This window comes from Podarcis bocagei (genome assembly GCF_964188305.1).
Source record: "Podarcis bocagei genome assembly, chromosome: 5".
Classification (NCBI taxonomy): Eukaryota; Metazoa; Chordata; class Lepidosauria; order Squamata; family Lacertidae; genus Podarcis; species Podarcis bocagei.
The window spans coordinates 74,628,766-74,652,151 of NC_138129.1; the positions used below are offsets into that span (position 1 = coordinate 74,628,766).

At 45.1% G+C, this 23,386-nt stretch overlaps 1 protein-coding gene across 6 annotated transcripts in view; it reads left to right on the forward strand.

Annotated features, from left to right (window-relative positions):
• Window positions 1-23,386, forward strand: part of LRRC8D (leucine rich repeat containing 8 VRAC subunit D) — a 78,006-nt gene that overhangs the window by 24,820 nt on the left and 29,800 nt on the right. The window contains exon 1 of one of the 6 annotated variants that reach the window (XM_081194004.1): window positions 6,897-7,037. The exons of 1 other annotated variant lie outside the window; for it this stretch is intronic. The gene's annotated coding sequence lies outside the window, so the exon portion shown is untranslated. Of the gene's footprint in view, window positions 1-6,896; window positions 7,038-7,747; window positions 8,185-23,386 lie in introns of those variants that run through there. 4 more of the 6 variants (XM_081194001.1, XM_081194000.1, XM_081194003.1 and 1 more) reach the window with 4 other exon arrangements.

Here is a 23,386-nt window from a genome sequence, read left to right on the forward strand (position 1 = left end):
TGACACCTTTTCCACCCTACTTGGGACTAAGGTGGTCTGTGCTGCAGATACAGAAGTTATTCATTCAGGGACATGAACAGAAAAGTCACTTGAGAGCAGTCACAAAGATGTACTGAAGGTATGGTTTTCTTCTTGGATCACATTTGTCCTTCTAGAAACATTGTGGTCAAAAAAACATCAAGAAAGTTGAGATTGCTTAAAACGGGGAGAAAAACTCTAGATGTACAAATGTATAGCTAAACGTTGGGCTGCCATCTAAAAACACATTCCAGACTATCTCTGTGACAGCTCTTGCAAACTAACTGGATATCTTACTGTGAAAACATTTTAGTGGGTCTTGCCTCATTTTCCAGGAATGCAAATGTGAAGTCATTTGCCAGCTATGAAAGGGCTTAGAAAGTCCTCATTTCATTGGATACAACAGAAAAGGTAGAAAAGGAGGCAGCAACAAAACTGTTATCGTTGATGAATGAACTTATGCTTGATGCATTCTTAGATATGTCTCATGGTAATAATCGAAGAGATCAATGATGGTTCACCTCTTCCATGTGCTTCTGTCATGACAGCTGGAGATTCAGCATAAAAATATAACTGATGCACTTGTCATAGGATTGTAGCACTGGAAGGGACCCTCGGGGTCATCCAGTCCAGCTCCCTGCAATGCAGGAATCTTGGCTCAAGCATCCATGGCAGATGGCCATCCAACCTCTGCTTAAAAACCTCCAAGGAAGGAGAGCTCGCAACCTCCCAAGGAAGTCTGTTCCCCTCTCAAACAGCTCTTACCATCACAAAGTTCTTCCTGAAGTTAAGTCGGAATCTCCTTTCTTGTAACTTGAATCTATTGGTTTGCGTCCTAGCCTCCGGAGTAGGAGAAATTAATCTTGCTCCAGGCAACAGCCCTTTTGATATTTTGTACCAGTTGTGACCATTGGCCTATTCCCACCCGCTCGCCACAAAATGGCTGGGAATTAGTTTATGCAAAACACCTTCCGTGTTGATTCGCAGTGTTAGAAATTCAGATATACAGTGGTACCTCAGGTTACAGATGCTTCAGGTTACAGACTCCGCTAACCCAGAAACAGAACCTCGGGTTAAGAACTTTGCTTCAGGATGAGAACAGAAATTGTGTGGCAGCGGCACAGCGGCAGCAGGAGGCCCCATTAGTCTGGTGTCTCAGGTTAAGAACAGTTTCAGGTTAAGAACGGACCTCCAGAACGAATTAAGTTCTTAATCCGAGGTACCACTGTATAATCTAATCGCCAAATGGCACCTTAAACTTATAGTCACCACAATGGAATATCTAGGCGCCTTTTTTTTTTTTTACAGTGGGGTTTATTATTATTCATTTTACTTCTATACCGCTCTAAAGAACAAATCTCAAGGCTGTTTACAAGACATCGAAACCTTAAATAAAACAATCCAGAATAAAACAAATTCAAGCTGCAAGGAAAATATTTCAGATCCTTCTCCAAGTTACATTTCGCTTTACCCAGTTGTCCTTCTGGCATCCAGAGATCTCCACATGGTCGCAACTGGACCCGCTCCAGTTGCAAAATGCGCCTGGCTAATTTCTAACACTGTTCAAGGGAGAGTCAACCCCATCATTGTTTGAGTGTACCTTCTTAGTGCTTGCACAGAAAGGTGCAAATGCAGCTGAGGAAAGCAAGGATAACAATGTAGAGACGAGTTAATCTTAGAATGATGATGCGTACAAAGCTGGTGTTCAACTTGCTCAGCTGAGTTTGTCTGTACAAGCAACACGCGCTATTTTCCTTTTTTGCATTCATTCAAACTCCATATTGGCAGCTGGCCTGCTTTATTGTCATGAATTACAACATGGGATTTACACCTGGATAAATGCAATGATGCATACAAGAAGAGATTGCTGTGCAATGAAAGGCTTGCTTCTTTCATACATTCAGTGCCAGGAAGGAGGTAGAGCAGGGCTTGCCAACCTTTTTGGACCAGTGAGCACATTTTTAATTTTGAGAGTGTTGGGGCGCCAGTCACAAAATAGCTGGTGTGTGTGTGTGTATTGTAGCTTAACACAAAAGAAGCGAGGCAGCTACCCCCAACAACCTTATGCCAATTTTGGGAAGTCATCTATGTCCTGCTGGTCCTAATTGTGGACACACACACACACTGCTGCTGCTTAAAACAACAGGGAACATTCCTCAGTACCAGAAAAAATACTCATGGTAGTCACAGAACATTCACTCACATTTCACAGAAATCTCTTAGGAGGTACCTGCACCTTCTGTTCCATAATAACCATATTTCTAGGAGAACTACATATAGACTTCCTTTAAAAAATAACGAACGCTCCTGTTCTGGGGCACCAGATTTAGTGACCCCCCCCCCGGCAGAGTAAGCTCTGATCCCTTCTGAACTTGGTTGGAGGGAAAGGGATTATTCCCACCTTCTTTCTTTCTGGCATGCTATATTTGGGTCTGCCAGGAGAAGAGCATGGAGCTCCTTCCTTCCTTGTCAGTGCTGATGAGATCCTTACTCATGGAGAGGCTGGCTCATCTGTACAAAGGCTGCTAGTCATGGGGACTCAGCTGGGAGTCAAGGGAACAGGCTGATGGGAATAACTGAGTGGCACTTGAGTTCTGGGGCTTCCCCTGCCCCCTTCTCAGCCCTCTTCCTCCATCTCCTCTCCCCTACCCTGGACATTTCCCCTTCAGTACTGGCAAGGTAAAGGTTTCCCTGAAGTCATACACCATGGGTAGGCAAACCGAGGCCCAGGGGCCGGATCTGGCCCAATTGCCTTCTTAATTCGGCCCACGGTGGTCCAGGAATCAGCTTGTTTTTACATGAGTAGAATGTGTGCTTTTATTTAAAATGCATCTCTGGGTTATTTGTGGGGCATAGGAATTCCTTCTCCCCCCCCCAAAAAAAATATAGTCCGGCCCCCCATAAGGTCTGAGGGACAGTGGACTGGCCCCCTGCTGAAAAAGTTTGCTGACCCCTGTCCTACACGGTGTTATACCAATGAGTGTAAAATATTTGCTGAATCTGTTTTTCATTTTGGTGGCTCCACCACCAAAGAAAGGATGGATCCCTAAATTCACTTTGCATAGTTTGGTGTGTGTGTGTGTGTTGGGTTGGAACACACTGTGGAATGGAATGCCCTGGGAAACAAAAGTCTTCACGATGCTCACTTCACATGCAAGGTGAACTTTATTGCCCTGAGGGTTCTTTGGCTTGGATCAAGCTGGATAAAGTCAGCTTCCATCCTCCCATCTGTTTACCTTGCTTTCTGTTCTGCAGTGGTGGCAATGGGAGGGTTCTCCCTGTTCCCACACCTGGCTTAGAGGCTTCAGGATAAAGGTAAAGGACCCCTGGATGGTTAAATCTGAACTTGACTAAGTGGTGCGGCGTTCATCTCGCTTTTCAGACCGAGGGAGCCGGTGTTTGTCTGCAGATAGCTTTTCTAGGTTACGTGGCCAGCATGACTAAACCACTTCTGTGATGGAAACCAGAGTGCACAGAAAAGTCGTTTACCTTCCCGCCACAGCAGTACTTATTTATCTACTCACACTGGTGTGCTTTTTTTTTTAATTAAAAAAAATCTTTATTTATACAACAACAAAAACACACACAAAGAAACACAAATACAAAATTACACACAAATTACAAAAATAACCATAGACACATAATTTTCTTGTCAAACAATAAAACATCTATTGGTCTTAACACTAAAGACCCAACTTCCCGTCTATTCCATATTTCAAATTCATATTACTTATTGCCAATACACATTTTCATAATTAAACTTATTCTCAATAAATCTAATTTCTTCTATCTACCTAGCAACTATTACTGAAGTTCCTCGAATGCTGCAACAGAATTTAAACTACTATATTTATTTTTCAGATATTCTTTAAAAACCTCCCATTTAGAAACAAATTCCTGTTTTGATTTATTCTTTATCTTTTCCGATAAACCATCTAATTTGGCATATTCTGTCAGCTTTTGGATCCAATCTTGTATAGAGGGGTGCTTTTGAACTGCTAGGTTGGCAGGAGCTGGGACAGAGCAACGGTAGCTCGCACTGTTGCACGGATTCAAACTGCTGACCTTCCAATCGGCAAGCCCAAGAGGCTCAGTGGTTTAGACCACAGCGCCACCCGCTCCCTTTTAGGCTTTGGGATATGCCAGTGAGTGGAGGGTGAGAGGGACAACCCCTCCCTCCTTGCTGCTGGGGTTTGGAAGCTCCCTTGGACTGCAACCAGGCTCAATTTGGTTTGGAATGAACCAAGTTATTTTCTGAGTCTGGGTGAAAATACCTTTTCAAAGCATCGTGGTTGGGCGCGGTTTCCTCCAGGACAGGTTTCAGCCATGTACTTCTTTTAATGATGGTGTAAATCAAGAAGGCTTCTATAGCCTTTCAGGTTTAGGAGTGTTGTAGCCTAAACACCACAAGCTGCTTATTAAGTTTATTTCTCGTATACACGTACAAAAGCGTACCTGTTGCAATCGCTGGGAAATACTTGGTTTATAAGGCAGCAAATGCCACTGCAACCATTTGCAGTGGACCTCTTTTAGTCATATAAGAGAGCTTGGATAAGATGTAACATTATTATTGCATTGTGAAAACTTGCAATTACGGTGTCCAAGCATTTGTTTATAATTTCAGTTGTTCTCGGTTTGCAGTCATGAATTAACAACCCTGTTGATTCAGTTGTTACATCAGGTCTGATTGTCCTCCCAGGTGAATGTAATCCTGTTTTTGAGACTTTCCTAATTTCATTTAATTCTGCCTGTGTTATTTCCCTTCTTATTTGCATTGTATATTGCAACAGAGTTAAAAATGAAGATATCATATCCCAGAAAACTAGGAAGCACTCAGCCTTCACTGAAGAGATGTGAAGTTCTTAGATGCAAATGATCTTTGCATCTTGAAGAGTGGTTCAATTGTTTCCTTTGAGTCTGGAAGATACATCACAAAGTTCTATACAGTACCGAGAATTTCTTCTGCTTTTTCAGCAGAGTTAAGGTTTGGGGATGTTTGCTGAAAACTTAGGTTCATATGTGGAATCTGCATGGTGTGCTTTACAGATGCACATTTGATGTTGCTACAGGCTACGTTAAAAGCATTCTGTAGGGACCTGTTGCTATCTGTAGCACCTCCTTGTGATGTGCACAAATTAAATAAACACACATATCCACTTCCCTACTGTTATGGGGTGGAATTGCCTACTTGTTGCGACTGTAATGTGTATCTGCTAAGGGAGTGTGCTCCTTTTTTCCCTATCTGAAGGCAGGACAGGGGTTGAAAGCACCAATCCTGTTGGGTGCCCCCCAGTCATGATAATTCAAGACCTTCCCTTGGGCCACCTAGCAGTGGTGGCACTAGTAAAAATGGTGGCAGGGTTTTTACAAAAGGGGCAAAGTGTTAAGGTCTCTGAAAGAAAAACAATAGGTTATATCAGTGCCGTGGCACCCTAAAAGGTAAAGGACCCCTGACAGTTAAGTCCAGTTGCAGACGACTCTGGGGTTGCGGCGCTCATCTCGCTTTACAGGCCGAGGGAGCCACCTATTTATCTACTAGCACTTTTTGGCGTGCTTTTGAACTGCTAGGTTGACAGGTTGATTTCAGTATTGCCCATTGTGAGTGGAGAAAGAGGCTAAAAAAATGTGTAAAGTCACCTTCACCTTAACAGCATATTTCCAGTAAGCACCCTCTGTCCCTTCATGACATCTGACAAACAGGAAGTGTGATTGACTTGCACTGTTCCCTTGCCAGTCAGTTGAACTTCCTGTCCATACCTGTAACTTATTTGCAGTACTACAGGCGTGATAAGCATTAGTCTGCTACACTGTGGACAGCTGCTTCTGTGATTGTAAGCAGTTCAGGCGGAGAGGGGAGCTGGGGACAGGCTAAACTGTAGCTAGCTGTATCATAATACCAAGGCAGCCTGTATAAGGCTGCTAGTCCCCCTCCTCCTCCATCCTTATATTGGTTTGCAAATTTAGCCTAGACAGGTGTGAGGCCACACCTTGGCTCCTTCAAACCTAAGTGCTAGGGAAAGCGATGAGCCTGTGGCAGGAGCAGAGGACCAGTGGCCCTGCTGGACTCCAGTTCCCATCATCATTGGCCACTACGGTTGGAGCTGGTGGGAATTGGAGCTGGTGGGAATTGGAGCTCAGCAATCCCTAGAGAGCCATGGGGGTCTCCATCACCTGGCCTACAAGAAGGTGAGATTTCAGGGATGGTTGGCCTGCAAAATTTACAGTGGCTTTGGAAGGCTTCTTTTGACATTTAAATGGAAACATTTTAATATCTGTGTAAGAAATCACCAGGGCCCACCCAAAAACTTTTGGCATCTGAAGTGAACCCCAAAATGGTGCCTCCTGCCCTGGCCAGGGAAGAAGGGGTGAGTGAGGCATAGGAAGAGAGAAAGATCAACATTGGAATCTGCTGCCCCTCCCCATCCTGTCATCTGAGACAGTCGCCTTACCTCATGGCCCTGGGGGTAGGCATTGTCCTGAAGGAATGCATGACCCACACTTCCTCATGTACATGACACTCTCTTTGGAGCAACAGAACTATGCAGCCGGCAAGATCTGCTCTGGCGCATGGTTGCTTGTTCTGGCACAGTTTTGGAGGGGATTCCAAATATCGGCGTTATGAATCCAGAACCATCCGAGCTCCTGGCTGGATTGCAAGCCAAGGGGCGCGTCCCTAACCTAACTTTAGTTTTATAAAGGGTTGGTGGAGGGGGGACTCTTTGCACACACACTTCTGGAAAGGGGCACGATTCCTCCCCTCTCAAGAAACTGTTATGCAAGCAGACATGCACGCTCCGGTGCGGTGTGCCTATGCAGCCGCTTCTGCAAAACCAGCAGCCGGCGTGGAGAGGGAGTTCCGCTCGCCGCAATGGGCCCCAGGCTGCTAGTTCCCGCCTTGCCGCATCTTGCAAGGTGCGCTCGGCCATCCTGCCCGGGGAAACCAGTCTGAGTCTGGAGACCCGGCGAGGCAAAGCAGCGGCGCCGCCACCGACGGGAAACTTCCGAGGGCTGTGCGCAAAGTGTGTGACCGGCGCGTGCTTGGGGTGGGGGTGGCCTGAGTGGATCGCGGCGGATCGGGCGATCGGTGCTGGGCTGGGGGAGATCCTTGCTCCAGATTGATGGGGGGGGGGAACGGAGGGAGAACCGGAGTGCAACCTGGGTTGTTGTTTTTCTCCTCTCCCCCTTTCCTTTCTCCGCAGGAAGCGCTGCGCAGGGCTGCCCCGGCGTGACCCATGGCTGGGATATTCGCCCCCTTCTTTGCGGCGCGCTCCTCGCTTCTCCCCAGAAGCCTCCTGGACTGCAGCTTTTTCCAAGGCCGGGCAGCGGGGAAAAACAGGTCCCGGACGGCCACCGTTTGCTCGACGGCTCCTGCAAGCTGTGCAAGCGTCCGCCCCGTTCGCCCGCCACCTCCGGCGCTTGCAAGCAGCCGCTGCCATAAGTGCTTTAAGTGCCAGCTCCCTGGGTGCCCGAGCACCCACAAAATTCCCCATGAAGGGGCCGGGCACCCACCAATTTTTGCTGCCAGGGCCATGCACGCTGCATGGCGCCCGCTGCCATTGGTGGCAACTCCCTGTATGCCCGAGCACCCACAAAATTCCCCATGGGCACCCACGATCGCAGGGCCAAGTTGGCACGCCTGGCCGTCACCGCCGAGCTTGCAAAGGCGCCGCCGCCGCCGCGCGCGCGCACCCGCGCGCCGCCCATCGGCGCGCCCCCGACGCACAGCCCGGCTCGGGAGCGGCGCGCCGTAGTCCTCCATGGGGGCTTCGCAATGAGCCTGCTTCCCCGAGACCGGCTTATTCCAGCCTGCGAGCGCTGGCTGCTGCTGCTACCGCCGCCGCCGCCGGTCCTTTGTTCCCGCGCCCGCGCAGCCCCCCGAGGACGATGCTGCCGGCCGGGGAGGGGAATCGCGTGCAGCACCGGGGCGAACCGGCTCGGGCCGGAGGAGGGCGACCGGCGCCGAGCTGCGAGGGCCGCTTGGGAGAATAAGGAGAGCAGGCGCCGCGGCTGCCCTTTGCTCCCGCCACCCCCCAGATCGTAATCAATTTCATTTTTATTTTTATTTTCAAAAGCGGGGTGGGTGGGTGCGGAGCGAGGGCCTGCCATCGCCTTGGCCACCTCTTCCCCGTCAAGCGGTGCAGAAGGAAAGACGACCCGGCAGGTTGAGTGTGTTTCTTTCTAATATTTTTTTCGGGTGTGTGTGTGATGGTGCATTTCAAAGGAGGAGGTTTTCCGGTGCAAAGTTCTTTGAGGGTGTGGGAGGGCTCTCTTTCCCCGCTCCCTATCGCATCCTGTCCTGTTAGAGTTGCAAGAAACAAAAGCCAGCCTGACGTTTATTCCAAATCAGCTGATTTTTATTATTATTACCAATTATTATTATTATTATTATTATTATTATTATTATTATTATTATTACACGTATGCGATATATCAATACAGTTTGGGGGGGCAGCAATATCCGGAAAATGGAATATAGCTCCATATAAGATGCCAATAATGCTATTAACTGCAGTAAACAAGGGTCCGTGTTTTGATGCTTGCTAGGATGTTGCTGCAATGAGTGATGCCACAACAGTTCGCATGGTCTCCTCCATTTGCAGACTTTTGCAAGCTGTCTTGTAATCTGGCAGAGCTGAGTGGAGACTGGCAAGGTGTGAGTGCTTGATATAGGTGAGCAAGGCCTGAGTTGGGGGGGGGGCGGGACAAGCCCCCACCCCCTTTCTTTGCAGCGAAATAGGAATTGAGGGAAGCATCACTGGGCATGTTTTTGCCCAGGTCTGCTCTCCTGTGTTTCTCCAAACCCAGGGGTTAATTGGTGCTATTAATTTGTTTTTGTATAGAGACCTTTTGTTTTGAGTGTGTGATGTTAGTAAACAGAGACCAAAAAGGAAACAAGGTGTGTGTATGTGTGTGTATGTGTGTATATATATATATATATATATGTAGGTTTTGGTGTCTTCGGGTGTCTTCCCGTGTAAGAGTTGGGGTGTCTAGGCGACGTTTCGACGAGGTCTCACTCGTCATCTTCAGGCTGGTGCTTTCGGCTTCAGAACAAGTTCTGTTCCAGTAACAAGAAGCCGAAAGCACCAGCCTGAAGATGACGAGTGAGACCTCGTCGAAACGTCGCCTAGACACCCCAACTCTTACACGGGAAGACACCCGAAGACACCAAAACCTACATTCCTGTACCCGTGAAAATCTACGAAAGCAAATATATATATATATATATATATGTATCCCCAATTGCATTTTGGAGCAACTGATGTAAGGTTGTGTTATGTACAGACATTTCATGCTGTTTTCTCTGGAAAAACTCTTGGTGACGACAATTATTTTGGGTGGATCGGTAGTTGCTTATATAATGTTCTAGCACCAAAATAGGTTTTTACCTGAATAAAATTGTGGTCATACTTTACTCGTCCTCTCTCCACTGAGTTATTCTTCCAGTAACTTTCCTGGTGACAACTTTCCTTTTCTTTCAGCTATATTTTCTAATTTTTAAAATCTCACCTTATTTCTTTTCTTAAAACATTGTCTGGGATAAGTTTCCTTGTGCAGACTGTCTTGTAACACATAAGGGTGAATGGAGATGGAGACTATTATAGCCAACTCCAAATCTTGCAACTATCATTTCAGCAGAAGTTAACCAGGGTGCCCATAATTGCAGATGAATCTTAAGGGTAGTGAACGTACATTTTACTGCATTTCCCCCACTGGGGGCGGGTAAAATGTTAGCTGTGGTAGTTGCCGAAGTTAACTAACAGTAAATCATTAGCAGTTGTCTACCCAAGCAGTGCTAAAGTGTGCAGAGAGATAGCAAATGGTGCAACCCTATACCCAATTACTTGGGAGTAAATCCCATTGAATTTAGTGGAACGTAACGTGCTTCCTCTGTGCAAGCAATGTTTGTAGGTTGCAGTCTAGCCTGACGGACTGCATTTAAAATCAGTCGGGCCTAGTTGGATTGCATTCCTTGATCTGGCAGAGTTATCAGCTTCTTTAACATCAGGGCTCCTCTGCTTTTAACAGCTAGCAAGCATGCAGAAAGTTAACTGATAGCAGGGTTGCAAATTTTTTTCTGGGAAGAGCTGCTTTGATTTTTTTCCCCTGCCAAAGAATCTGTTCAACACAGTCTGTCCATTTTCATCCTGTCCCCAAGAGCAACTTTAAGCTAGAGTTCCGGGTGGAACTATGGCGTGCCAAACACTTCTGGAAAAGAACTCCCAGTTCCTTTTTTGTTTGTTTGTAACAAATCTGCTTAAACATCTGGAATTGTGGAAGAAAGCAGATGCCTGGCCGTTCTCTGTAATTCAAGAGTGTTAAGGGTGTGTACATGGAAATTACTTTGGTCGTGGGGGGGGGGAATACTTAAATCTGTTTTGAGTTTTACAGTGAGTCAGGGGGCGGGGGATGACCTCTTTTGGTGGCGCGATTGCTCACATGTCAGTGAAGATAATAAACATGCCCAGTCTACTTGTGAGTAGCTTTTAAACTATAGTTATTCTATCTTTGGGGATGCGGGTGGCGCTGTGGGTTAAACCACAGAGCCTAGGACTTGCTGATCAGAAGGTCGGCTCCGCAATGGGGTGAGCTCCCATTGCTCAGTCCCTGCTCCTGCCAACATGGCAGTTCGAAAGCACATCAAAGTGCATGTAGATAAATAGGTACCGCTCTGGCGGGAAGGTAAACGGCGTTTCCGTGCGCTGCTCTGGTTTGCCAGAAGTGGCTTAGTCATGCTGGCCACATGACCCGGAAGCTGTACGCCGGCTCCCTCGGCCAATAAAGCGAGATTAGCGCCACAACCCCAGAGTCGGTTATGACTGGACCTAATGGACAGGGGTCTCTTTACCTTTTTATTCTACCTTTAGCTATTTTCTATAGGAAATGAAAGACTCCGATTACTGTATCTGACCTGCAGTGTCAGAAACTGAGATTTGAAATCTAGGAGCTTAATGGCACCTTAAATCGAGGTTGTGGGCGCAACAACGGAATTTCTAGGCACACTTTTTAATAGCAAGAATACAAAGCTGAAAATGAATGAATTGCAGCTAAAATATTATGTTATTTTTCACATGGTCTGGTCCTTCCCCTGCCCACCTCACTAATATTCTTAAGAGGGTCTCTTCTCCAGTCTTCAGAGAGTAGCTGGAAGTGGGGAGGCAGAAAAAGTTCTCCCTTTCCTTCCACTCTGTAGTTTTAATCGGAAATCTTAGGCGCAGTACTGCGCCCAGAGCTCAGAAACGGCTCGCGCTGATGGAATTCCCTGTCGCAAAGTGCGCCTGGAACAATGGGAGTTTCGAACACTGCTGGCCTGCCAGGACTTTCCTTGAGAACCAAACTCATTCAGGCAAGAACTGCTGCTCTGAACCAGCAGGCAGACCCACCCAAAAAGTCAATACCTTGTCTTATGAGGAGTGCTGCTCCTTGTTTTTAACTCCTGCCTGTAGCCTGCACCTTTGAGAAGAGAGCTTTTGTGGTTTCTGTTGTTTTTGCATTGTTAAAGCAGCTCCTCCCTCTAATTTCTAAACTTTCATTTCTCCTTTCCCCCATGATCTTAGTGTTTTCTGCCTCGGTCCTGCCCACCACCACTTTGCAGACGTTTGGGCCAAAAAGCAGGATATAAATATAACACAACAAAATCATATATGTCTCTGCTCTCCCTCCCAGTGGAGAAGGGTGCATGAAGATGGGTTGGTCAGCACCAAGCCCCCCCCCCCCCACTCACCCCTTCTCTCAGCTTCTGGCCCTGGAGAAGAATTTGGTGCTAGTAATACCATGGTGGGCAGCTGGGAAGATTCCTGAAGAGTGGCCAGATAAAATCTCTTCTGTGAGACTCCGTCAGAATGCAGTCAAAACGCATGCAAGTCTTCCAAACTGTGGAAGTCTTTTGCAAGATCAGTGAGGCAAGATCAGTGGTCCTCATTGACGAATCCAAAAAAAGTGACTGGAACTAATAGCTGTGCTGTTCATGTGTCAGACTGATACTATGAGGGCATGTAGACTAGGATTCTGAGTGATTGCAAAGGTTCTCCAGGCTGAGCCTGGAATATCTTAACTGGGATGGTTTTGGAGGTATGGATATTCACACAATGATTAGGATACGTGTTGACCCTGGAGGGGAAAAGAAGTCTTCTCCCAAAGATGATGCTGTGATCATAAGCACCAAATACAAATATTTCACAATGAATTTGAAAACGCCACCACCTTTGCAGTTTCTAGATTGCGGCTAACGTACTTAATCAAGTTCTGGGGCTGGATCACAGCACGTAGGCTTAAAAAGAATGCTTTTCAGCCAACATATACCTATATAATCTTGTGGCTATACCATCTTATGCCTGCATAATCATATGAGCTAATTCTGAATATAATATACTGCAGTATATTGAATAGATATGCTATTTTAAGTGGTGCTAGCTATTCCAGCCCTTTGGGAGTAGGACAGGTTAGAAATTCCTGCCCCCCCCAAAAAAATTTAATAAGTTGGATGGTTTGAGGATTCCAGATTAATCACCATCATTATTACAATCTTCATGCCCTGGCTTGGCCTTTTAACAAGACCCTTTGGGAGTAGGGAGAGCTACGGTAATCCTAAACAAAACCAGGTTTAAAGCTTTGAGCATTCTCATCTCTATAATCCCACATTTTAAAAGGCAGCTGGAGAAAAATGAAGAACAGTGGTCTGTTTCTTTTCTTTTTTTTACTGCTGAAGGTAAGTAAAGAGGGAGTAGATTTAAGATGCAGAAAAGTCGATCTTAGGGGGAGGGTAGCCGCTGAGCCGCATTCTAGTCTTCCACCTCTGAGGCTTCTTTCGTTTTCTCCAGATTTCCAGGTTTTGAAAAACGCTGCCTTTTTGTTCACAGAACCTGCAGTGAACTTTGCTGTTTCACTGGAAGCTCTGGAGATCAATTATGCGGCATTTATTTATCTTTACTTCTTCAGCTATTGTGTGTTTTGCAGGATAAGCTCCGTCCCATAAGAACTGTTTTGAGCTTGTAGATAACAAGGCGATATTCTGGAATGTAGCTGGTAATTTGTACCTTTGCTGCTCTTTTGCACATAGGGCAGGGAGGCTGGTTGGGAGTTCCCCTGACGGAAGCAAACCGTTGTTGTTTTGTAAGTTGCACCTAGGCAGGCGAGCTAGTCGTTTCTGCGAATGGCTTGGGACGTTACTGTAGGAGCACAGTCCTCTCAAATGTCTCTGCCTTCTGCTGCTTATACAGTGGTGCCTCGCAAGACGAAAATAATCCGTTCCACGAGTCTCTTCGTTTAGCGGTTTTTTCGTCTTGCGAAGCAACCCTATTAGCGGATTAGCGCTATTAGTGGTTTAGCAGCTATTAAAGGCTTAGCGGCTTAGCGGCTAAAAGGCTATTAGCGGCTTAGAAAAAGGGGGGGGGGAGCGAAAAAAATCGCAAGACTTGCAAGACGTTTTCGTCTTGCAAAGCAAGCCCATAGGGAAATTCGTCTTGCGAAGCGCATCGAAAAACGGAAAACCCTTTCGTCTAGTGGGTTTTTCGTCTTGCGAGGCATTCGTCTTGCGGGGCACCACTGTAAACACTCGAAGGGAAACCTTTGTGTGGAGGAACCTGTTCAGGTTGTATCTGTGTGTACAGCCAGCACAACTTCCCTGTTGAGCAAGCAGCACCCTTGGTTCAGTGTGGAAGCAGTGTTAGAAACTGGGATAGAAAAACTAGGAGCCAAATGGCTCCTGAGACCTGGGTTGGCACCCAAAAACAGAATGTCTAGTCGCCATTTGTGGAGGTGAGCAACACTTTTTATTTATTATTTCAATAAGCATGAACTAATACGCAATTCACATAAGTGACACATTGTTAATATCTGAATACAGTGGTACCTCAGGTTACATATGCTTCAGGTTACATACGCTTCAGGTTACAGACTCCGCTAACCCAGAAATACCGATATTACCTCGGGTTAAGAACTTTGCTTCATGATGAGAACAGAAATCATGCTCTGGTGGCGCAGCGGCAGCAGGAGGCCCCATTAGCTAAAGTGGTGTTTCAGGTTAAGAACAGTTTCAGGTTAAGAACGGACCTCCGGAACGAATTACGTAAGTACTTAACCCGAGGTACCACTGTACATGTTTAATTTGGTGTTGACAATAAAAATATTAGTACCACACTTCAGTTTTCAAAACACTCTACTCTTTATTGTTAAAACCCCTTAACATGTTGTCCATCCTTAACATATACCCTGATATTTCAAAGCACATACATTTCAGTAATCCTTGAGTGTCAGCCGGGCGCAAAAAAAAGGCACCCAGACTTTGGGAGGTGCTCGCCAACGGAGAATCCTTAGGCACAAAAAAGCGCCTGGCGCCCTGCTAATTTCGAACGCTGTGCGGAAATGGGTCTTGTTGTGCTCCATTGTCTGGTGTGCTTCTTCAGTGACCTCCGAAGCTATTCCGAAAGGAAATGTAGTTGTGGACTTAAATTGTGGCTTCTGAATTGGGATGCCTAATGACTGGTACTTCTAATGGGCACTTCTGGTGGGAGAAAAGCAATAAAGCTAAGTGGGGGGGGGGAACAGCAATGTTGTCTTGGCTTCTTGCCTCTTCTGTGATCTGCAGCTGGAAATGTATGGGTATAAGTACACTATAAAGGTGCTCAGCGGAGGGCAGAATTTGATCCTGGCAGGGCATATGGGTGTGTTTCAGTCGCTAGGTAACTACCGGTAACTGTCTTATTGATGGGAAAGGTGGGTATCTTAACTTTCTGGAGATAGTACAATATTGTGACTTACGCTTTACTAGTTTTTGAGGGGCACAGCATGATTTGGAGATAAGGAATGTCAGCATTAAAGGCGCTGTGGTTTAAACCTCTGAGCCTCTTGGGCTTCCCGATCAGAAGCTTGGTGGTTCGATGGAGTGAGCTTCCGTTGCTCGGTCCCTGCTCCTGCCAACCTAGCAGTTCGAAAGCACAACAAAAAAAGTGCAAGTAGATAAATAGATACTGCTCCAGCGAGAAGGTAAACGGCTTTTCCGTGCGCTGCTCTGGTTCGCCAGAAGCAGCTTAGTCATGCTGGCCACATAACCCGGAAGCTGTACGCTGGCTCCCTTGGCCAGTAAAACGAGATGAGCACTGCAACCCCAGAGTCGTCTGCGACTGGACTTAACTGTCAGGGGTCCTTTACCTTTACCTTTTTTTTAGCTTGTTTTGAAGTTAGGAAAAGTGGTGTTTTTTATTTTAAAAAAAAAATCAGGACAATTGACCTGTGTGACTTTCTCTGCACTGTGTCTGTGTATGCATGTGTGCATGAACTGCGGTTCATACAGAAAGCTCGTTGCCTATTTCTGCCCATGGTATAAAGACTTGCTGGATTTGAACTTGTGCAAGACAGGCAGAAAGAGGGAGAGATCATATACAGAAAACTGTCAAAACAAAGCAGAAGCTACAACAGGATGTAAATACTTTGGGTAGCAGTGAAACTGTTCTGTTTTGTCTTTCTCAAAAGGAAGGTCAGATAGCCTGTAATAGATGTTAGTATTTCAGAATACCTAAGCTCTTGTTTTTGTAATTTTAAATTGTGCAGGGTTTTAGAATCTCAGTAATCCTAGCCTCAGTTACCTGTTTCCCTGAACGTTATTGTTATGTACTGAGTTGAATAGGATCCAAACTGCAGCAGTCTGATTGGTCCTAGAACAATGCAGCAGTATGATTGGTTGGCAGGAACCACCCAATCATGCTCCAGATATAAGTGAATCCACAACCTGATTGGCTTACAGTAGAATTCCAGAATTAGCCAATCATGTGCAGCCCATTGTGTAAATAATGTATATAAAGCAGATACTTTGAGGGGACATTCATTCATTCCTCCTCACCACTATGAGCTGAATAAAGAGCATAAAATCACTTTGCGACTCTGAGTATATTTCACTTATTTTTGAGTCTTCTGCCATTATAAAATACAGGCAAATAACAGTCTTCCTCCCTTCCTTCCTTCCTTCCTTCCTTCCTTCCTTCCTTCCTTCCTTCCTCTCTCTCTCCCTCTCTCTCTCTCTCTCTCTCTCTCTCACACACACACACACACACACACTCACACACACAGGTTTTGCAGGTCCTGCAAGTATATATTCTGTGATGCACTGTTACAAGATAATGATCACATCATGAGATTCTTAAATTTAAAAGTAGTTTTAAAATCCCAAGCCCAATGTATTTCTTTCCTTTGTCCGGATCATCCTATTGGGACAATTGGAGCAATTGGAACCAACAAACAAGTAGCAGATTACCTTTTTCGTTGTTAAATTTTCTCTTCCCACCCTTTTGAAAATGACAGGAAGTTTCATAAGATGTGATGCGAAGCTTGGAGAAAAACGTATTATTGGGTCAGTTACGCAAGTTTTAATGACTGTGACAGAGGCATCTTGATTATTTGCCACTCTGGCTATCCTGTCTGCCCTGTTGTTTATGTAAGTCGTGTCCTGCAATTTTATCTTATTTTTTAAAAAAATATTGATTGTCTGTGTTATTTCATGCACGTAAACCATGTGTGAGTGTGATCACAGATGATGCAGCTAGCAAAATCTACCGCTGTGGTCTTTTGTGTGGCTTGGAAAAGGAATATAAAGGAAGAGAGGTGAGAATGAGTTCAGCAACAAGGTTCTTCTTTGAGTCTGACCTTAAATCTCGGAGGCCTTGTTGATTTGCAGCATTTTCTCCTGACCCCATCCCTGGAAGCAACCTTGGCAGCGGGCTTTGCTTTGAATAGCTTATCACCGAGACAGGCTTTCATTTGCTAAAGCTACGAGAAAATAAATGGCTTCTGATTATGCAAGGGAAGTTCCCATCCCTGTCCCACAAATTAAGGCTGCCATGCTAACATGCTTATTCTAGGGAACATGCACCATTTGTACACCGTGGGATTTTCTTCTGAGTAAGCATTTAGAGGATTATGCAGTAAGTATATTAGGGTAAAACGTGCTGGCTCTGGTCCAGGTTACATGACCTAGTGGGAATCTCAAGTCTGTAATCTCATGATCATGGGTAGGAAATAAAGCTTCCACCAAGAATTCTCTCTTCCTTCTCTCATGTAGTGTTAGCAACTCAGAAAAATAAGCTAGGTGTCAAATAGTTAAATAAAACCAAGGTTACAGTCGCCAGAACAGAATGTCCTTGGTTGCCACTTTGGGGCAAGATGGCTCTTGTTTTTCAAAGGATGGGCTGACTGCGATTGATTCTCAGTAAAACATCTGGCTACTTCAGAGGACAACCTTGAGCTAGGTTAAGAGCTTTGAGGATTTAAAGAAGAAAAGTCGCTTGATCCAGGGACAGTCCACGTATATATTGGCCTATTCCGACCCGTTTTTCTTCATGGTGACTTCTTCTGCACAGGCTGTGGAGAAAAAGCAATTTGGTTCCAGAAAGTCACTCCTATTGTGCAGATAAAATAGAACTGATAGAATTCTACAGAATGGGGCATTACTGTGTGAAAACAGCCCCGATCCAATGATCCCATGGCATGCACCTCCAGATGGTGGAGACTTCAGGCGCTATCCTGGTGCCCAGACATCTTCACTTGGTCACAGGTGGTCGAAAGCCAGTGCAAAATGCGCCTGGCTAATTTCAAACACTACGGTGGTACCTTGGGTTAAGTACTTAATTCGTTCCGGAGGTCTGTTCTTAACCTGAAATTGTTCTTAACCTGAAGCACCACTTTAGCTAATGGGGCCTCCTGCTGCTGCCGCGCCGCTGGAGCACGATTTCTGTTCTCATCCTGAAGCAAAGTTCTTAACCTGAGGTACTATTTCTGGGTTAGCGGAGTCTGTAACCTGAAGCGTATGTAAGCCGAGGTACTACTGTATAACGTTTTTGGTTTTATAGAAGTAATGTTTGAGTACTAGAAGTTTCCTTAAATCAAAGTTTCTTAGAATACGCATACACTTTAGACTTAAACAAAACAAAAAAAATTGGGGGGGAGAATTTTGGAGGGGGTGGTATGAGGAAATTGACTGTTCCTGCGTTAAGCAAACCTATAGGGATGAGGACTGAGTTGTGCTCATTTTGATCCTTTTTGTTTCTTGAGCCATTTTGAACTGGGCAGGAGCCTATCGGCTACTCATGTCAACCAAACAAAAGGCAGGCTTTGCCACGCCAGTAATTTATCACACCATCTTCCTTGCTTCATGGTTTTTGTTCAGATAAAGATGGCAGATTCGGATGGTGGAGAGAGCGGGGACAAAACCGGCACATGACTCTTCCTGCATGTTCTGGCCACCATCAGACCGTGATTTGAATGTAGACTCAATTTTGGGGCGCATTAATTTTTAAAGTCTTTACCTGCGTTGCGGATGTGCATCCCCCTCCCCGCCGTAAGATTTCGAAAAGCATTCCTGCAGGGGCTGATTGGCATGCATGCCTCTGGAGGTGCAGCCGCTTGTTCTGCTTGTTCTAGCTGCCGGTGTTCCACGTGGAAGAAGTCACATGCGAGCCATTAGCAGGTGCAGAGCTGTGCTTGTATCGGTCTTGTGAAACATCGATGCACGTTGACTTTTTGCACGGGCCACCAGGCTTCACGCAAACCACCTTTAGAAGTCTATCAGTTCTGTTTTGTTAGCACAATCAGAATGAATTTTAGGAACCCAAACGCTTTTTCTGTGCAGCCTGAGCAGGAGCGGCAAACAACGGCATACTGTAGTTAATTGTTCTAGCTTGCCTTTGTTTACCCCAACCCCACTGCCCTGCTCACATTTGTGAAGCATATTCTTATGTTATAAATGCTTCGTGTCACCATTAAGAAAAAGAGGTCGGAACAGGCCAATATATATGTGGACTGTCCCTGGACAAAGTGACTTTTTTCATCTTTAAGTCTTCAAAGCTCTTAATTTAGCTCAAGGTTGTCGCCTGAATTAGCCAGATGTTTTACTGAGAATCAACCATAGTCAGTCCATCCTTTTTTAAAGACTCTAGAGCCATCTTGGCCCAAAATGGTAGCTAGACATTCTGTTTTGGCAGATGTAACCTTAGTTTTAGGGATGCGGGTGGCGCTGTGGGTTAAACCACAGAGCCTAGGGCTTGCTGATCAGAAGGTCGGCGGTTCCAATCCCCACGATGGGGTGAGCTCCCGTTGCTCGGTCCCTGCTCCTGCCAACCTAGCAGTTCGAAAGCACGCAGTGCAAATAGATAAATAGGTACTGCTCCAGCGGGAAGGTAAATGTGTTTCCATGCGCTGCTCTGGTTTGCCAAAAGCAGCTTAGTCATGCTGGCCACATGACCCAGAAGCTGTAGGCCAGCTCCCTCGGCCAGTAAAGCGAGATGAGCGGCGCAACCCCAGAGTCATCGGCAACTGGACCTAATGGTCAGGGGTCCCTTTACCTTTAACCTTGGTTTTAAGGAGGAGCCATTTGGCCCCTAGGGTTGCTATACATATCCTGGACACTGCCTGGTTTCGGCCATCGGAAACAGTGTCTGGGCAGAGCTCGCTTAAATGTCTGGGCAACCCATGTCAGAGGTGTAGATTTACTTTTTGAACAGGGCAACCCCAGCCTAACTTAAATATCTGAGTTTCTAACACTGGTTGCCTGTGAGATGCCATTCTGTACATGGTTACCTCGTCCCGCAGTTTGAAAAGTTTTCTTACCTAGTGACTAGCTGCTGTTAGAGAGCTCTGTGGGTGAGATTTTGATGTAAAAAGCAAAATGAGGTTTGTAATCTGCAAATGGGGTTCTGTTGGCTGAAATTATTGCTGAATTAGGCACAGCCTTTCCGGCTATCACCTTCCTCGAATTTTGCTTCTACCCCACACAATAATGATTTCACTTGCATCCTTCTTCCAAAATGCTAGAGTTTATTTGGTAGTTAAATATTTACCTGCCTCTTAACGTGCAATTGGGGGACGTACAGGAAGGTGGAATAGACTACACCGCAGAAGACTTTGCAAAAACTCCCATCCATCATTGTCCCTAAGGTTGTTTTAGTCAAAGTGTTTATGGCTCAATTAACTATTGTTTATCCAGCTGGAAGTGAGCTTTGGCTCCAGCTCTTTGGTCTTTCAACCACTGTGCCCCAAATGGAGAACTGTGGTTTTATATCTGTTTGCTAATCACACAAAATGATCATTTGATAAGCCGCGCTTTATTATGCCTGGCATGTTGCATCCAAACCACCTTTAAAAGTTGTTTCACGTTTTATGCAGTGTGGATGGGAATTTGCTTTGGCTAACTTGTAAAAAGGTGAAAGGGGGGGGGGAGAGAATATTCTGAAATACTAGTGGGGGAGATTCAGTTGAGAGGGAGGCAGTCTTGGGGGTGTTTTTCTCTTGGTGCACATCCATGGCATGTTTAGAAATGTGCCTCTCCATAGCAAATGCTGGCGTATCTCTGTTACACATGGAAAGTCCTTTGTGAGTCCTTTACACGTTAGTCACTTGCAGTGTTAGAAATTAGCCAGGCGCTAGGCGCATTTTGCAACTGACAGGGGTCCAGTTGCCACCCATGCGCAGAACTCTGGATGCCAGGATGGCAACTGGGAAAAGCAAAATGTAACTTAGAGAAGGATCTGAAATATTTTCCTTGCAGCTTGAATTTGTTTTATTCTGGATTGTTTTATTTAAGGTTTCAACGTCTTGTAAACAGCCTTGAGATTTGTTCTTTAAAATATAGAGTGGTATAGAAGTGAAATAATAATAATAATAATAATAATAATAATAATAATAATAATAATAATAATAATAATAAAAAATCTCAATGGGGGAAAAGGCGTCTAGACATTCCATTGTGGTGGCCATAACATAGGTTTAAGGTGCTATTTGGCATTTAGGTTATATATCTGATGTTCTCACACTGGTCACTTGTTTGGGGATTAGCACAGGGATCAGATATGCCAGCTATTGCAGGATGAACTTTCATTCAGCTTTCTTTTCCTGTGTAAATGTTTGTCTTGCAGTTCTGCACCTTTGTGATTTCTAACGCCCCAATAACCTGAATCTTCATCTTTCATTTCCGTGCATGCAGACGTCCATGTGATGGTTTGGGATGACTAGGCTAATTTCTATTCCCAGCTGCTGGTTATGAAAGTAGCCATATTTTTCACTGGTCACTTTTCACATTGGACAGCTAGAGCTTTTAACCCACTTTAGATGCATCTCCTGCAAGCTGTATGAGCACAACCTTTCCCATTAATTAATAATTCTCTGCCTCTTTGCCTGCGGTTGCATAAAGCACGTTGCCTCTGTGACATGTGACTGCTACCGCTGACTCAGGTGTCCCCATTATGGGGCTAACCTGAGTGGAGTAATTCTCTCCCACTTCTGGTTACTAGTGAAGACCTTATAAGCAGGATTTAAAGCAAGCTCCAGGGATTGTGTGGATTCAGACCACCAGGAGCTACTTGGAAAGCTTGCCTTGAAAACTTCAGGCTGTACATCTCTACTCAAAAGTCAAAAGTGACAGTAGCAAAATAATTACTGAGGCACCTGTTGCTAGTTTCCATACCTGACAGAAGCTTATCGAACCAGTTTTGCTGGAGGTAGTTCTCCCAGCACATGCTGACATGGTTTTTAAAGAATAAATGAAAGAAATTGGGTGCAAAAACTCCTACATTGTCCAGTTACCCAAGGAACGCTCTGTTTACCCTAGAAATCTCTTAGACTCAAATTTGAGTTTTTGGAATTAACAGAGAATCTCTGGGAGCAGGTGGCATGTTTATGACATTTTGTGTCACATAGCATATTCTTCCTGTCACAGAATGATGGGGAAAGTTGGCTCTTTGAATGAGTCCCCAAGTTTTGCTTCCCCTCAAACTATACCAGCAGCAGACAGGAAGTACCGTATTTTTCCGTGTATAAAACTAAGGTTTTTTCCCTAAAAAATAATGTCCAAAATTAGGAGGCGTCTTATACACGGATAGTGCCATGGGTTGGTTTTCTTAAATCTTGAGTCCCCCGAAATATGAGGCGTCTTATACATGGGGGCGTCTTATAGACCCAAAAATACAGTAACTTTTGAAAGTTTGGATAGAAATGCATACTGTGGCTATGGCTTTTATACGTTGGTGATGTTAAAAGTATCGGAATTTTTATTATTATTGTGGGCTTGTCTACACAAAGAGCAGATGACTGTACCATTTTGAGCTGCATGCAATAGTGCTGGGGTGTTTGCGTGTCAAATGTTACGCCGTAGGTTACCGAAATAGTTCTCTATATTTGGCTTTGCCAAAGCGCTGCTAAGTCTTTATTGGATTGTTCAAGGAGGGGGAGAGGAGATTGAAGAAGAGGCTTGACTAGGCAGCCTCCCCCCTCCAGTCTACTGCTTGGGTGAAAACCACATTGAATTTTGCAGCACGCACATTCAAGTCCAACTTACAAGAATGTCCAACTGTATTCATTTTAATGCCTGGAGAACTATTTTTCTCAGGTGCTAAAAACTGTGGGCTTATATTTTTGCTACCGATATGAAATGCTTCTAAATTTGGCTGTAAATTGCTTGCCTACATAAGACACCAGGTTGAGTCATTAGCCTATTCCTAGTGTTATAAGACACTGATATGTCTTTTAAATAGAAAATTGAACATCGGCACAGTCTCTGGCCTAAGTGTATTGAGCAGAGGTTCCCTCTCTTAGTCCCACCCACCAGTTGATATTATTTTTCATGGGTTGTGGAATAAAGCTAGAGGTTATTGATATCACACTCACACTCTATCTTACTTATTTTGAATTGTGGGCTTTTGACTTCTTGGAAGATGGTTTACATTCTTAACATGCTTCAAGCATACCATGTGGCATATGGTCCTTTGATTTCCCAGCCTCTGGCCAAGGAGAAAGTTAGCCATGCTTTGTTGAACTGCTTGGGTTTACGTTCATCTTGTATGCAGGGAAGCTCAAAAGATCCTGTCAATTTAACCTAGGATAGTAGCAGTTGGGGGATTCCCTGATGTACAAAAGGAACAAAATGTCTTAACGTGGAGCTATTTTGTCATTTGGACGCTTCCAATTTTGTATTTTCATGGGATAAAGATGGGTACCATTTACTTGTTGGTCTGGCTTTTAATTTAATGCATGCCTAAGAAGGAAATGCTGTTTAGGCGTGGGTAGTGTAGCCTTGCATGGCTGTGTGTGTTCATTCATCATCTTGTCAGCTACAAAGGAGTCCTTTTATCGTTCAGCAGAACCTTGCACTTTCTGAAGGCCGGCCATGTATAATGCTGCCTAAATTTCGACACTATAAGACAGAACTTGTCATTTGGGGCATACTTTAACCATGAACTCTTAATTTTAGTTTAGTTTAGATGGAGCTGCAGTGTAATACGAATTCCTAAGTAGGATTGCTTTTTCCTGCTGAGTTGCTACGACGCATCAGTGGGTTGGGAGGAAAAAAGCACCTCTTTTGTGTGTCGACACCAAGAGTACTTCACTG